Genomic DNA, 15,129 nt, shown 5'->3' with positions numbered 1-15,129 from the left:
CCTTCTTTATGAAATGTGAAGAATAGAGAGCTACCAAAAAGGTCAGCTATAGAAATGAAAGTCTTTTCCACAATATTCCTGTGATGTTTTTCCTCATGCCACCAGCATTTTTGATCTTTATAAATACACTGCATGTCTGGTGATGTCTCACATTCATTTCTGCATTCATACAAAGTGTGTTTAATCCACTCTACCTATAGTGTCTTTCCCACTGCTGAGAAAATATAGCGCTCTAAACAGCTCTCCTGTCTGCTTAAAGTCAGGCTGGATTTATCTGGCTCGTGCTTTGAAGACTTTCATGAATAATATTTGCACATATTAATGAAAGAAACAGCTGGCCAGCTTTTGACTTCAAGTCATGAGATGCACACTTTGTTCCCTTACCTTCGTATGTTTGTGCAGCAGTAGAGTGTTTTTGTCAACAGCTTTAATGTAGGCTCAAGTTCTCAAAGGAAACCTTTTTCCCCTCTCCTGCCTGTCCTCATGTGTGAGTCTGGGATTACACCCATGTGGATCAGTGGGACAGAAAGTCAAAACACGCAGAGGAAAAAGACATCTCTGTAGCATTTGCTGGCAGTGGCAGAGAGCAGTAATTGTGAATGGACCCTTCTATGTCAGTTTTATGCCTTCGAGAAGGGCTTCCACTAAAACCAAAATCGTGTTTAGGGCTGCGAGGGTTGCACTGCTTTCCTCTAAAACGTATTTCAAGACCATTAAACCAGCAATCAGTCCGTGTGTCTGCCATTTGTAAACGGGCAGTTTCTAAGGGGAAGGTTTTGTCAGTTGTTTACAAAGAGATGGCGGGAGCTGAGATCACCATTACTATGGGAACCTGTTTGGGCATCACCAAGAAATGCCTCCACAGCTGGATCAACGCTTACTGACTCACGGCTAAGGAATTTCAACCATCCTTCTAATACGGCTGCCAGGGACACTCACGTGCAGGCCCGAACACAAACTTTCCTGCGTCACTTTCTACGCCAAACGTCTGCAGTCCAGTAAATTTAAAAAATGCAAAAAGAGAATAGCAAGAAAAGATGGTGGATTAAATGAGTCAAACTGAGTCTCATTTTAGCCATTTATAACAGGAATATTTACATTTTTGTCAGGAGTGGACACTGTAGCCACAAGTGGGAACTGTGAGACAATAGTAAATAAAATGTGGTGTACATGTAGTACAGGTCGAGAGTATTTCTAAATCAGTGACCTCATTCAGTTACACATATACAATCGTTGGCCATTTTATTAGGAACACCTTGCTAGTACTGGGTTGAACCATGTTTTTCCTTCCAAACTTCGTGGCACAGATTCAACAAGGAGCTGGAAACATTCCTCAGATATTACTGCACTTGTGATTTTCCCGAGGGTGTGCTTTCCCATGCTTTCTGTGCTTTCTGAGTTGCAGAAGGTTTGTTACTGGACCAGCTCTCCATCATAGTGCTATTGACTCACATATGTCCAAACTGTATACTGGCTTTTCACGGCAGCTAGTTTCAAAGTTCACCACCATTGAAAAGACATTGTTATCCCTTTTATTATTATCATTATTTTAATTATTATTAGCATTTTAGATGTGGTATCACCTCCCCCAGTGGTGTCTGCGGTACTGCTCAGATTGGGCAATGGTCTGAGGAATGTACCACACACCTGTTAACCAACAGCCCAGTATCGCTGAAATGAAGGCAGACTTGAGTTTCCTGCACTAAACCTACTTCCTTTTGCACTGTTGATGGTCACAAGATGTTGAAATAATCCAAAAAAAGTGTACACGTCAGAAAACAGGTGTGAACACCTGCTTAAGTCCAAATATGCTTGTTATACTTTATACCAGTCTGAGAAAACTTTGCTACTTTGTAATTTGCATTTACTTTATAATATGGGATCCGGTCGTTAAGTGATGACGTGATGAATCCTACTTCCGGGCTTTGTGTTGTGTTTAATGTTTTCTATTTTCTTCTATTTAATCCCAAAAAGCTCCTAAAACAGTCAGTGATCCCTGTTGACCTCCCTCGGCTTTTATTACCGCTAATCATTTATTTAAGCTCAGTTTTTAAAACCTTAGGATGTAACTACAGCCCAGCCCATGCAGCAGTATATGAATGACTAACCTCGTATTGTGGATGGATTATCTCAGTTGTTCTCCTGGCTGAAGTTTGGTCCTTTTACAGCATTCATGCGATTACATTTGTTTCTGACCACCATGAACACTTACATTAACTTTTATCCAGTGGAAAAAAAGTTAGCTTGTTTATATTGTGCTAACATAGCTGTGTCGCTAGCGGTCACATAGCACATCTTTATATACCAGCTAGCCAAACTTCAGTAACCCTACAAACGTCACTGCTGTTTAGTTTTCTGTCTTCATTTATGTTGGAAGTGATAACAGAGCTGTACGTTTGAATTTGTTTCCAAAACCCCGCAGTCAGGACATGCTATATTGTATTTAGATAGAAGCTAGCGAGCTAACTTCCTGCTAACTTCTAACTCTGTTAAATGTCATAAATTCCGTTTTCATGGATGCCTCGATGTTAAACTCAATTGTTACACCTGGTAGAGCAGAACGCTGATCATTTTATTACAGATGAAAGACTTTAGACAGTTTTTCAACTCTCAGTAATGCCATAGTGATCGTTTGATATATGGACCTGCAGCGGAGTTTAGGCCCAGACACGGCTAGTGACGTCAGACTTAACGACCGGATTAGATCCTACCTATTATTTAAACGACTTAAATTGAGAAGTTAGTTTATAAGTAGATAAAATTAATGCTTCATCTATTTTATTTATCATTCTCAGTTAAAAGTTCATCAAGACAAAGTCACATTACAGACTTTGTAACATGTAAAACTGGACCATATGAAGAGCCTGTGAATGTAGGATTATTAGTGCTATGTGATATTGCAAACCCAATACCAAGTTAATGCAGGGCCAGTATTTCCAATATCGATACCAATAGTTTTAATCTATAAAGTTTATTTGGGGTATAACAGTGTGTCATGGTTTAGGAGATGAATCATCATCAGTTTGCATATTCTGTACATATTTTAATGATCACTAAATCACTGTGATTTCCCCTTTCTTTCCTTTTTTTTATACCTGGAATTTACATGTGTCACGGTCTGGCTGGGGCAGACCGTATGTGTTGCAGAGGAGGACTCAAACGCAGACCAAAACGTAGTGTGGATAAACAAAACAAGCCGTTTATTGAGGCTAGCAATGAGGGTAAAAATAATCGGGCATCGGTGAAAACTAAACAATAACCTAAACTGGGTGAACTAATAACAAAACATGAAAAAGCTTAACCATAGTGAACTGACATGGATACTTGGGGATGAGACATGGATGAGCAGACGACCTGACAATGGCATGCAGAAAACAAAGGGCTTAAATACATGAGGTGATCAGGGGAGGTGGAGACACATGGGGGAAACAGCTGACAGACATAAACCTAATGACAGGACCAGGAGAGGAAAGCTAAATACAATAAACAAAGAACACATGACATTGTCAGAATAAAACAGGAAATACTAAAACTAAAACATGACAACACAACTTAACAGACCTAATATGTGATGAATAAATACAAAACCCCAAAACATAGAAAACCCAGGAACAATAACTGCCTAAACTAAAGGCAGATAGGAAATAACACAAACTAAATCACATAAGAAAATGAGACAAATACAAACATGAACTCAGAGCGCTGGGTCAGAGACCCAGCCTGTGACAGAGCCCCCCCCTCAAGGGCGGATTCCAGACGCCCAAAACCTCGAAAAACAAAACCAAAAACAACCCACCAAGGGCGGGCGGTGGGGGTCCAGGACGGAGGGCAGAAACAAGGCCAAAAAAAACCCCCAAAATGTCCATCAAAATCACAGGAGCACAGGGAACAGTTCATGACTCCTCAGGGGGCCGACCCGGAGGGTGACGGTCCAGAAAATCATAGTTCATGTGATCAGGGGGCCGGCCCGGAGGCCGACGGCACAGAAGTCCATGGTCGAACAGTTCCGGGGGCCGTCCGTGCGGACGGCAATGGTGGCGACATGGAAACCGTTCAGGGGGCCGACCGTGCGGACGGCAACGGCGTAGAAACAGTTCAGGTGGCCGACCGTGTGGACGGCAACGGCGTAGAAACAGTTCAGGTGGCCGACCTCGACGGCGGTGACGTCCAGCAGGTGGCCGAAGATTCCCAGGTGCAGAGCGAGGCTTGGGCGGCGGCATAACAGCCGTAGGACCAGGCGACGCTGAAGCAGAGGCTGGACCAGGCGTAGCAGAGGCCGAACCAGGCGAGGCAGAAGCAGGAGCAGAGGCCGAAGCCGGACCAGGCGTAGACGAAGGCTCTGACGAAGCCGCACCAGGCGAAGACGAAGGCTCTGACGAAGCCGCACCAGGCGAAGCACAGGCTGGAGCTGCAGCAGGCGAAGCACAGGCTGGAGCTGCAGCAGGCGAAGCACAGGCTGGAGCTGCAGCAGGCGAAACAGAAGCAGAATCTGAAGGTGGCTGGACGGGCTCCTCGGGCCCCCCAGCTGACGTGGCTTGAGGCTGGTGCGGTTCTCCTGAACCCCCAGCTGACGTGGCATGAGGCTGGTGCGGTTCTCCTGAACCCCCAGCTGACGTGGCATGAGGCTGGACGGGCTCCTCGGGCCCTCCAGCTGACGAGGCATGAGGCTGGACGGGCTCCTCGGGCCCTCCAGCAGACGAGGCATGAGGCTGGACGGGCTCCTCGGGCCCTCCAGCAGACGAGGCATGAGGCTGGACGGGCTCCTCGGGCCCTCCAGCTGACGAGGCATGAGGCTGGATGGGCTCCTCGGGCCCTCCAGCTGACGAGGCATGAGGCTGGATGGGCTCCTCGGGCCCTCCAGCAGACGAAACTTGAAGCCGGCTGGGTTCACCCGAACCCCCAGCAGACGAAACTTGAAGCTGGCCGGGTTCTCCTGAACCTCCAGCAGACAAAACATGAAGCTGGCCGGGTTCTCCTGAACCTCCAGCAGACAAAACATGAAGCTGGCCGGGTTCTCCTGAACCTCCAGCAGACAAAACATGAAGCTGGCCGGGTTCTCCTGAACCTCCAGCAGACAAAACATGAAGCTGGCCGGGTTCTCCTGAACCTCCAGCAGACAAAACATGAAGCTGGCTGGGTTCTCCTGAACCTCCAGCAAACGAAGCATGAAGCTGGCTGGGTTCTCCTGAACCTCCAGCAAACGAAGCATGAAGCTGGCTGGATTCTCCTGAACCCCCAGCAGACGAAGCATGAAGCTGGCTGGGTTCTCCTGAACCTCCAGCAAACGAAGCATGAAGCTGGCTGGGTTCACCTGAACCTCCAGCAAACGAGGCATGAAGCTGGGTGGATTCTCCTGAACCTCCAGCAGACGAAGCATGACCAGCAGGTGTAGAGACCACCGGCTGGACAGAAGGCTGAGCAGGTGATGGAGCGAATGACTGAGCTGAACAATGGGGAGCTGGCTGAGCTGCACAGTGGGCTAAGGGCTGAGCTAACGGAAACACAGGAAAATGAACTATTGACTGGGCTGCTAACAGAGCTAATGACTGAGCTATAGACTGAAAAGCATGCAGTAGTGATGGTGGTGTTGGTTGCGGACTGAATTCTCCTGAGCCTTCAGTAGAAACAGGAACGGGTGCAGGCACCTGCTGGACACTAGCCACTCCCACCCGAGGAGTAGGTACGGGTGCGGAGACGGGCTGTATCCTGGCTGACCTCACCCTGGGGACCGGCATGGGTGCAGGGGTGGACTGGTTCACAGCCCCCCTCACCCCGGAAGCCGGGACAGGCACCGGCAACGGCTGGGCAACTGCCCTTCCCACCCGAGGAGCTGGTACGGGTGCAGAAACGGACAGAGCCTCAGCTGGCCTGGAAACCAGAGCAGGGACCAGCTGGGCCTCAGACTCCCTCACCCGAGGAACTGGTACGGGTGCAGGGGTACGCTGGGCCCGAGCTGCCCTGGCAGCAGAAACACGAACAGGCAAAGGAGCAGGCTCAGAAAAAACAGTCTTAGAAACGGCAGGCTTAGGGTTAATATGTATTGGGTCGACAAAAACAGACCTAGCAAAAATGAATCCGCCGTCCACTTCGTGTTTAGCAGTCTTAGTATTAGCAGTCCTTGGGTTAATAGTTTTCGAAATCCTTGGGTTAACAGTTGTAGAGTGAGCTGACTTGGGGATGACTGAACCAGACTTAACAAAACCTGAACTGACAGAACCTGAACAGACGGAAGTGGAACTGAGTGTGTTTGTCCTGGTAACGTAATTAACAGTCTGTCCTTTAACCCTATGTGCAGGCTTAGGCGAGCGGGAATTGTCTTTCATCCCTCCCTGTGTAGAGGGAGTAAAACAAAACGGATCCTCCCAGTCCACGTCGTCATCCATAAGGGAAATTCCCCATGGATCGGAAGTGAGCCGATTGTTGTTAGCATCAGACGGGTCGTGAGGGTAATAGTCATTGTTACTCACCACCGTGAGCTCGGCATTGTCCAGTTTATGGCGACGGGCGCGCTGCTTCCTTCGAGTGGAGGAAGCCGGCGGAGCGAGCGACTGAGCCCCCGGTGCACAGAACGGAGACACCGAGGCTGGAGCGTGAGCGCCTGAAGCCACACGGAGGACTCCCACCTGAAGCGAGCGAGGCTTAGATGCAGGCAGCGCAACAGGCGGGGACTTTCGGCAGCTCTTGGGACCTCCGAGAGCTAGCCGAGTCCCGTGGAAAATGCGCTCGTAGTCGGGGGTGCGCCACGGCTTCCAGCGGAGCTCCTCCTCCAGCTGGGCGAAGGCTGCCTCCCGACGCTCGTAAAGCTCGCGGTCTGCTGAGTCCATAGTGGTCAGGTCGTACTGTCACGGTCTGGCTGGGGCAGACCGTATGTGTTGCAGAGGAGGACTCAAACGCAGACCAAAACGTAGTGTGGATAAACAAAACAAGCCGTTTATTGAGGCTAGCAATGAGGGTAAAAATAATCGGGCATCGGTGAAAACTAAACAATAACCTAAACTGGGTGAACTAATAACAAAACATGAAAAAGCTTAACCATAGTGAACTGACATGGGTACTTGGGGATGAGACATGGATGAGCAGACGACCTGACAATGGCATGCAGAAAACAAAGGGCTTAAATACATGAGGTGATCAGGGGAGGTGGAGACACATGGGGGAAACAGCTGACAGACATAAACCTAATGACAGGACCAGGAGAGGAAAGCTAAATACAATAAACAAAGAACACATGACATTGTCAGAATAAAACAGGAAATACTAAAACTAAAACATGACAACACAACTTAACAGACCTAATATGTGATGAATAAATACAAAACCCCAAAACATAGAAAACCCAGGAACAATAACTGCCTAAACTAAAGGCAGATAGGAAATAACACAAACTAAATCACATAACAAAATGAGACAAATACAAACATGAACTCAGAGCGCTGGGTCAGAGACCCAGCCTGTGACAACATGTTTCTGTCTCTAAAGCAGTTTGGTCACATTGATCCAATACCAGCATCAGCATTGGAATCAAAGGATTATGTCGATCCTCGGAAATCAGAGTTAGAAATTGTTGTCATGTTGTTTCAATGTTTAACTGGTGGCTAAAAGATGAAAAGTTAAAGTTGTGATATTAAATTAAAAAAGAAAACAGAGATCAGTTTCTTTAATTTAAATTTTGTTGTTTACTTTTAAAATTACCAATAACACTGCACCAAGCTATCTTAAGGAACTTTTAAACCCATATGCTCCTGCTAGGGCTTTAAGGTCATCCTCACAGTTACTGTTGGTTCAGCCCAGATCTCGACTGAAATCTAGAGGTGATCGATCGTTTGCTCTAGTTGCACCGGAGCTGTGGAACAATCTCCCGATTGGCATCCGGGCGTCTGATTCTATTCATTCTTTTAAATCACGGCTAAAAACATATCTTTTTAAACTTGCCTTTTCTACCAGTTAAATGCTGGCTTGCTTGCAGTGACCTATTGACCTATTGTATTGTATTGTATTAAATTCTCTGCTATCTTTCCATTATTGGTGTCTTTTATCATGGTGGTACAGTCTTACCTTGCTATAACCTATGTGCTGCAGTTTACTCTTATTGGTGGCTTTTATCTGTGAACATAATCCGTTACTCTTATGTATTTGATGTTAATGTGTGAACTGTTTTATTTTTTATTGTTTTATGTAAAGCACTTTGGTATGCCCAAGGCTTTTAAATGTGCTCTATAAATAAAGATTGTTGTTGTTGTTGTAATTGCTTTAGAAATATTGTTCCCAGTCCTTTAATCGGCATCTGAAATTAACTGCATTGTGTAATGTTGTGTAGTTGTGTAAGACATGCAGGCTTATTAAACTAATACAAACTGTCAGGTATCATCCAAGGCTATTTACCGGGGCTTCATCATTTGTCACATGATAAAACGGTGTATAACACAAACAAATAGAGAGGAGTCATTTACTCTGCAATCCATTTTGGGCAGAGGGCATATCTGAAATAATGGCTTAATTAATCGCTCTGTGTGGGTGACTACAAATTCATATTCTCTCTGCAATTAAGAGCCACATGAAACCTGGATAAACATATGCTTCTTACCCTATTTCCGAGGTATTTTACTGCAAGCCCTCTCCTCCAATGAATTGCTGTGTTCACGGTTTCTTACCAATAATTGGCATGAAACTCCAGGCCCCTGGGGTGAAAATTAAAAGTTTTATGTTCATCTTCACGAAAAATCAATACAAATGTATATATCTAAGTATCTAAATCTTTATTTCCACTCTAGCTGCACAATAATCAGCTGACTGAACTCTCTCCCCGACTTTCTCTTCTCCCAACTCTTGCATTAACCAGTCAAATCTGCCTGAGCTTTAGCCGGTATGGCAATCCAAGTCTTATTAGCAAACAATAGATTACCCAACCCTGAAACAAGCCACACCGCATAAATGCTGCGCGGCTTGTTTTGGTCAAGCAACACAGGTGGACTAAATGATGTCACTTCTCTCCCACACAGAACAAAGATGCTAGAGGGTACTCTTTATGTGTAGGCCCACTTCATAACATGTGTGTGTGTGTGTCTCGGTGTGTGTGGGGGAGAGGTGTTGATGGGCCCTCGGTGGGTGGCGTTGCATAAGAACATTAGTGCTGAAGCAAGGTTTGATGGAAAATTAGGAGGGGGAAGGGAGGGACCATCATTTGATGTCTCTCTGTCTCGCCTATCCACCCATTCTCTCTGTGTCTGTCTCACACAGGACAGCACACACACACATGGACTAAGCCCAGCATGCACTGGTGTCTGTCTGAGTCAGCTGCGTGGATCATGGTTTGTAGAAATATGCCCACTGAGCAACTGCAACAAGTAAACACATGATTATACCGGGCTAACATCACCGATCAAACAGACAAGCAGAAAAAGACACAGACGCGTAGCAAAAAGTAAACTAGAAAAAAGCAGGTACTCTGGCTCTAGTGGACACGGAAAACTTGCTCTGTTTAAAGACAGTGCAACTTATATCAATAGCGTTTGCCCTCTCTTCTCCATCAGCATTTAAACATCCAAACATGTCTCATAATTATTTATATTTCTAAATATTCTGTCAGCTTGAGAATGAGAAGCACCTCAGAAGGGTCAGTTTGATTTCATGATGCCATAAAGTGGACAAAGTACAAGCCCAGTGATGTGGATCTTATTATTGCCATTCTTTTGTTATTACACCAAACTGCATTGCATTGCAACTTTATTTTAAAAGGCTCCATAAATGGCGTTGTTGTCAGTGTGCGAAGAAGTTAACATGTCAGTGACATTTAATAACCTTTTAAGTTGAGAAACTTTAGTAAACAACAGCTACCACAAAGGCCAAGAAAAAACAAAAAACAAAACAATGGTATGAATGTGGTGAGTGTGAACAGCAGGGCGGCCAAGCGATGAGCTGAAAAAAGAAGCACTGCAAAGCCAAGAGGACATGAAGATCTGGGTGATAATCTTTGGAAAGTCTTCATTACCAAAACTGATTTACAAGTCACCAAAAGAACAGAACAACAACAACAAAAACTATTTGTTTGTTTCACTAAAAACCACAGACTGTATATAAAAGATGGAAGAAAACAAACTACTGTGGGGATGCTGCAACTCCAAATTAGCACTAACAAATTGATAAAATAATAATAGAATATAACCCTACAAGAAGTACACTTCTTGGATTGTTTATAAGAATAATTAACGAGATGCCATAATATATGTTATTTACCTGATTTCAGTTCATTTTTAAGGTGGCACGGCAAGGTCAAATGGACTACAATTAAAAAAAAAACACTAAATAGAAAAACACAGCAAAAGCATATAAAACCAGTAGAAGCAGAAAAAAAACAAATGTCATAAAACAAAATGCAGTTGTTTATGTGGACACAACAACACGACGAACCAGCTGCTGAAGTGCTGAAGTTACAGAAACCAAAACATGTGACGGCCTGCACTGAGACATTTAAAAGAAACAAAGGGTTCATCGGTGCTGTGAGGGGAAAAGATAATGCCTGTTTAAATCCAGTGATTCATATAATACTGTAGAAACATGTTTGTTATTAGCCATTTATTGTTTTGTTTTGTGATTTAAAAAATTTTCTTTTGCAGAATTTATTTCTATTTCTGTTGTGTCTTATTCAGCTTTTGTTGGGTTTTGTGTGCTTTTGTAGTATTTTCCGGTGTGCTGGTGTTTTCCTCAGCTGCAGTGCATTTATTCACTCAGAGCCAGCGTACACTTCAGCAGAGATGGGCAGCAACACATTACAAGTAACGCGTTACTGTAATCTGATTACTTTTGGGTAAAGGACATGAACTCAAAATGTTGAAAAAACATCTTGAAACGTGCTATTTGTGCATCTGTTTAGCACATAAACATGTTATCATATTTGATCTCATTATAAGCTTTACACTATATGGACACTGTAATAGAGACATATTTGTACTTGTGACTTTAAGGTTTGTCTCAAAATAAGCGAGTTCCCTCATTTAGGCCACATTCCTCCTAAGTTAGCTTTCATACAGAAGTTCTCCATCTCGAGTGTTGTGAAATTTTTTATCTCTCACTAAGTGACACAACTACCGCTTTCGATGACCTGCTACTTTGTAACTTTTGGTTCAGTCAGCTATTTGTCTTCAGTTTAGATGTCAGTATGTTTGCGTGCTAGCTGTTTGGACATGTTAACACAGGCTTACAGGTGCAGAATCAGTGAACAGCATCACATCAATCCTCCAGCATTTTACATTATCAACAATGAGAACTCAACATATTGCTTCTGTCCTGACAGTGTGTAGAAACCGAGCTCTAAGGGAATAATTGGAGCCTCTTTTTGTGGCCCACTGCACTTGCAGCTTGAGGAAGGAGGAAATAAAGACTGTTTTATCTTAAGCAGGATTAAATGCTTAAGGAGGTAGAAGAGGTGAAGGAAAACAAGTGCTCTGACTAAATCTTAAGCATGGTTTCAATTAGTTTAACTCCAGAAAACCGTTGCACGGCGCAGTGAAATGATACTGTTTTAGTGGTCTCGACAGAACACTTGAGCAGTCAGTACCCAAACGCAATCCTCCATGATACTGAGGAATGTTTGGCAAGGTGAAAGCCTCAGACAGCCTCCTCTCTGTGTGGAGTTTTACAGCAGTCACATTTCAGCCCTAATTTATACTTCATCTTTCACTCATGCTTTTTTGTTTCTCAGGCTGATAGCAATCCACAGCAGGCCTATAAAACACCATTTTCATATTTTGATACAGTGCCTGCTGTGCTGTCAGTCATCATGGAGGATTACTAGAACTGTTACGAGTTCTCTGGCAGCTGGTTACAGCCAAACGAGGACAAGGAGGAAATGTAAATGGAGAAGCTGGAGAAGGGGCTTTGGCAGGTCATGTCGCACCATGTCACTGAAATGTGATCTGTAGGTCCCACATGAAGGAGCGCAGCCAGGAGCTGACAGACCTTTTTAGTTGTTCGCCCTGTGCCATGTCTAAAAATCAAGTGTTCTTTTGAAAAATAGAAAAAATCTAAGTGATATTGGCCAAGAGACACAAAAATGATGACATCCATATTGTTTCCAGACCCACTGGAGTGTTTGCCTAAGTAACTGTTTGCAACTAAGCTACAACGACTGGGCCGTGATTAGCATGTGGGTCTGTTAACACAGGTTTTGAGCTCAGGGGAATATGAAAATATTTAACACGCTCTATCTAATGTGTGCAGTTTTCCAGATTTTTGTTGTGAATGTTGTCTATAAATGGAGACATCAGAGGATAATTCTGTATACACAGAATTAGGAATCCCCAAAACGTGAAACTTAATTAGATGCATCATACCGGCAAAATGAAAATAACTTTCTCAAGAAGGACGACGATGATGTAAAAGCACCTAAAGAAATACTTTAACTATGTCACTAAAGTTAAAACAGGTCATGTAAAGTAGTGCAGTCTTGAGTTATTCTTCATTTCTTCATGTTTTGCTTGGAAAAAGGAAAGGAGATAATGGGAAATGTATACTTGCATAGGTAAACGTATGAAACAGAGCTTGTACAGTTCTAACAAGCTTGAAAGTCAACATTTTGGAGGATCACCTTTACTCTTCAACACTGAGAAGAGTAAATGAACCCACTCGTCATGTCTTTAAGTAGTGCTCAGGAATATTTCTCCAGGCTTCTTGAAGGATATTTAAAACTCTTCTTTGGATGTTGATTGCCTTTTCTTGTGTTCTCTGTTGACTGATGATCCCACACTCAAAAATGTCGAGGTTCAGGCTCTGGGGAGGCCAATCCACGAAAAATAGTTTTCCATGGTGTATATTTCCATACAGGTTTTTATTGCCTAGGCAGTGTGTTTGTGATCATTGTCATGCTGAAAAATGAAGCTGTTGTCAATCAGACTTTCCAGATGGGATTGCATGGTGAATAAAAATGTGATTGTACTTCAGCCTTTTCTTCATGTTCTGACCAAAATATAATAAAACAAGAAGACTTTTTCCCCAGGACTGTATTATTATGTGAATATTGTTGATGTTAATGCTGTCATCAAAAAAGGACCATTACATTTTCAAACATGTTTCCAATTTGAAATTCATTCCATCAGCAACTGAATTGCAGTTTGCAATTGCAATTTATGTGAAAATGTATCAATGATTTATAAATGTGAAATCGTGAATATGTGTGTGTAAGGGCAGTCATACTTCTGTTTCTATTCCTGGCACACTTCTCAGTTCACATATGTGCGCGCGTGTGCATTTCATTGGAAATCAGTTTGATTTAAGGCAGTTCTTGGCTGTGCTCCACTGCTACTGCAAACGTCAGCAGCCTGGCCAGCGGCTGAGAGGGATGAGGGTTTGAGGGTGTGGGTGGTGAGGGGTTAGTTAGCAGATGGAGGGAAAAGGTTGAGGAACTAAAGGTAGGAAATGAAGAATAGGCTGGTGACATGATAAAGAGTTTAGCGGGGACATGGATGGGTGGAGAAATAAGGCAACTGAGGGAGGGAAATAGAGAGTGATGGCTGGAGCTGCATATGGAGAGGAGGGATGAACAAAAGGTGAAAAAGTATGACTCTGATCATATACCAGATACAGGCATGATAAAATACTATATGGACACAAAGCACAAACTTAACTACCACTTAGTGTTAAGATAAGAGTTCACTTCAAAGCACAAGAACCAAGCAACCTTAGTAACAGTGTGCTGTCCCAAGTGACCCCTGTCAAATACAAACACTCTTGCACAATCTTCAGAAATTAATCAGTGACGTGAACGTCCTCAACAGGCAGACAGGTGGATGTGGGCTGAAAGCACAGCCCTGTAACAGTATGTGACAGGCTGCGGAGTCAGAGATAACAATGAGCCAGCTCAGTTCCCAGCAGGAAGACAGTCTTTAATGAAGCCAATAGTTGGGCTGCCTGGGGAGAAAGGATGTTATTAGCACAGGACAGAAGTCTCTGTTACAGGTAGCTCAAGTTAAGGGGAAAAAAACAGGAAGCAAATTCGGGATTTCAGCATTGCTTTTTGCAGATGATCTCATGTTGGCTTAGAGGTGGTGACCTCCAATCGCACTGGAGCAGTTTGCGGCTGAGTGTGAAGCAGCAGGAATGAGAATTTGCAACTCCAAGTTGGAAACCGTTGTCAGCCGGAAAAGGGTGGAGTGCCCACTCGATGTCAGGGAGCAGTTACTGTCCCAAGTAGAAGAGTTCAAGTGTGGTGTCTTGTTTACTCTGGGTCTTGTTTAATAGTGAGGGGAACACGAGATTGACAAATGGATTGGGGCGGTATCCGCAGTGATGCGGATGCTGCACCGATCTGTTGTTGAGAAGAGAGAGCTGAGCATAAAGCAAACTTGTCGATGTACTGGTCAGTCTGCATTCCTACCCTAGACTGGAACACTAAACATAACCTCCTTATAACCAGGTTATGTGTTCAGGTCACCATGGTCATTTTACTGTGGTGATTTATGCAGTTAAAAAGACAGCCAACTCCGTCACACAAGAAATTCTGACTAACCCATTCATTTCCTCCATGTTACACACCTCTGCTGCATACTACACAAACAAAAGCAAACATTTTTTCACATCTCAAAATTTAAACTCAAAATCATTCTCACACATAAGTTTTCTTAACATGGCTCCATCTCACAGCTTGTTTTAAAGAGCTTAATGATATGAATTCTAGTGTAATTCCAAAGATAGCAAATCTGTTTTTAAATCACAAATAACAGTGAGGACCTTTAAAAGATTGCTTAAAAGTGGGGTTGGCAAATTCATTAATATGCTCTAGGCTAAATATGATTTTCAGTTTATGCTAGTGTATCTATTCTAGCAAATATTATTACTTATTACCAGTGATGGGAATAACAGTGTCACTAGTAACAGCATTACTAACGGCATTAGTAGTGTGTAGATAGTTTTATGTTGTGTGTCAGAACAATGAGGCGACTGCTGTCTCCAGGTAGAAAATAGGAGTGATACACCTGCTGCTGTCAGACCTGCAGGTATCAGGCTGTGATGTTCTCCTTTATAGTGGACAGAAATATTTGGACTGGCACAAATAATTTGTGTGGCATCTTATTGAATGCAGAACAGCTGACTGTTATGTAAATAGTCTGAAATGTTTTTTTCTTTTTAAAAGGGGGT

This window comes from Diplotaxodon limnothrissa, linkage group LG4 (assembly GCF_057381915.1).
Source record: "Diplotaxodon limnothrissa isolate DT_005_m linkage group LG4, D_limnothrissa_male_GT1.1, whole genome shotgun sequence".
In the NCBI taxonomy this organism is placed as follows: Eukaryota; Metazoa; Chordata; class Actinopteri; order Cichliformes; family Cichlidae; genus Diplotaxodon; species Diplotaxodon limnothrissa.
This window is presented reverse-complemented; position numbering follows the sequence as displayed.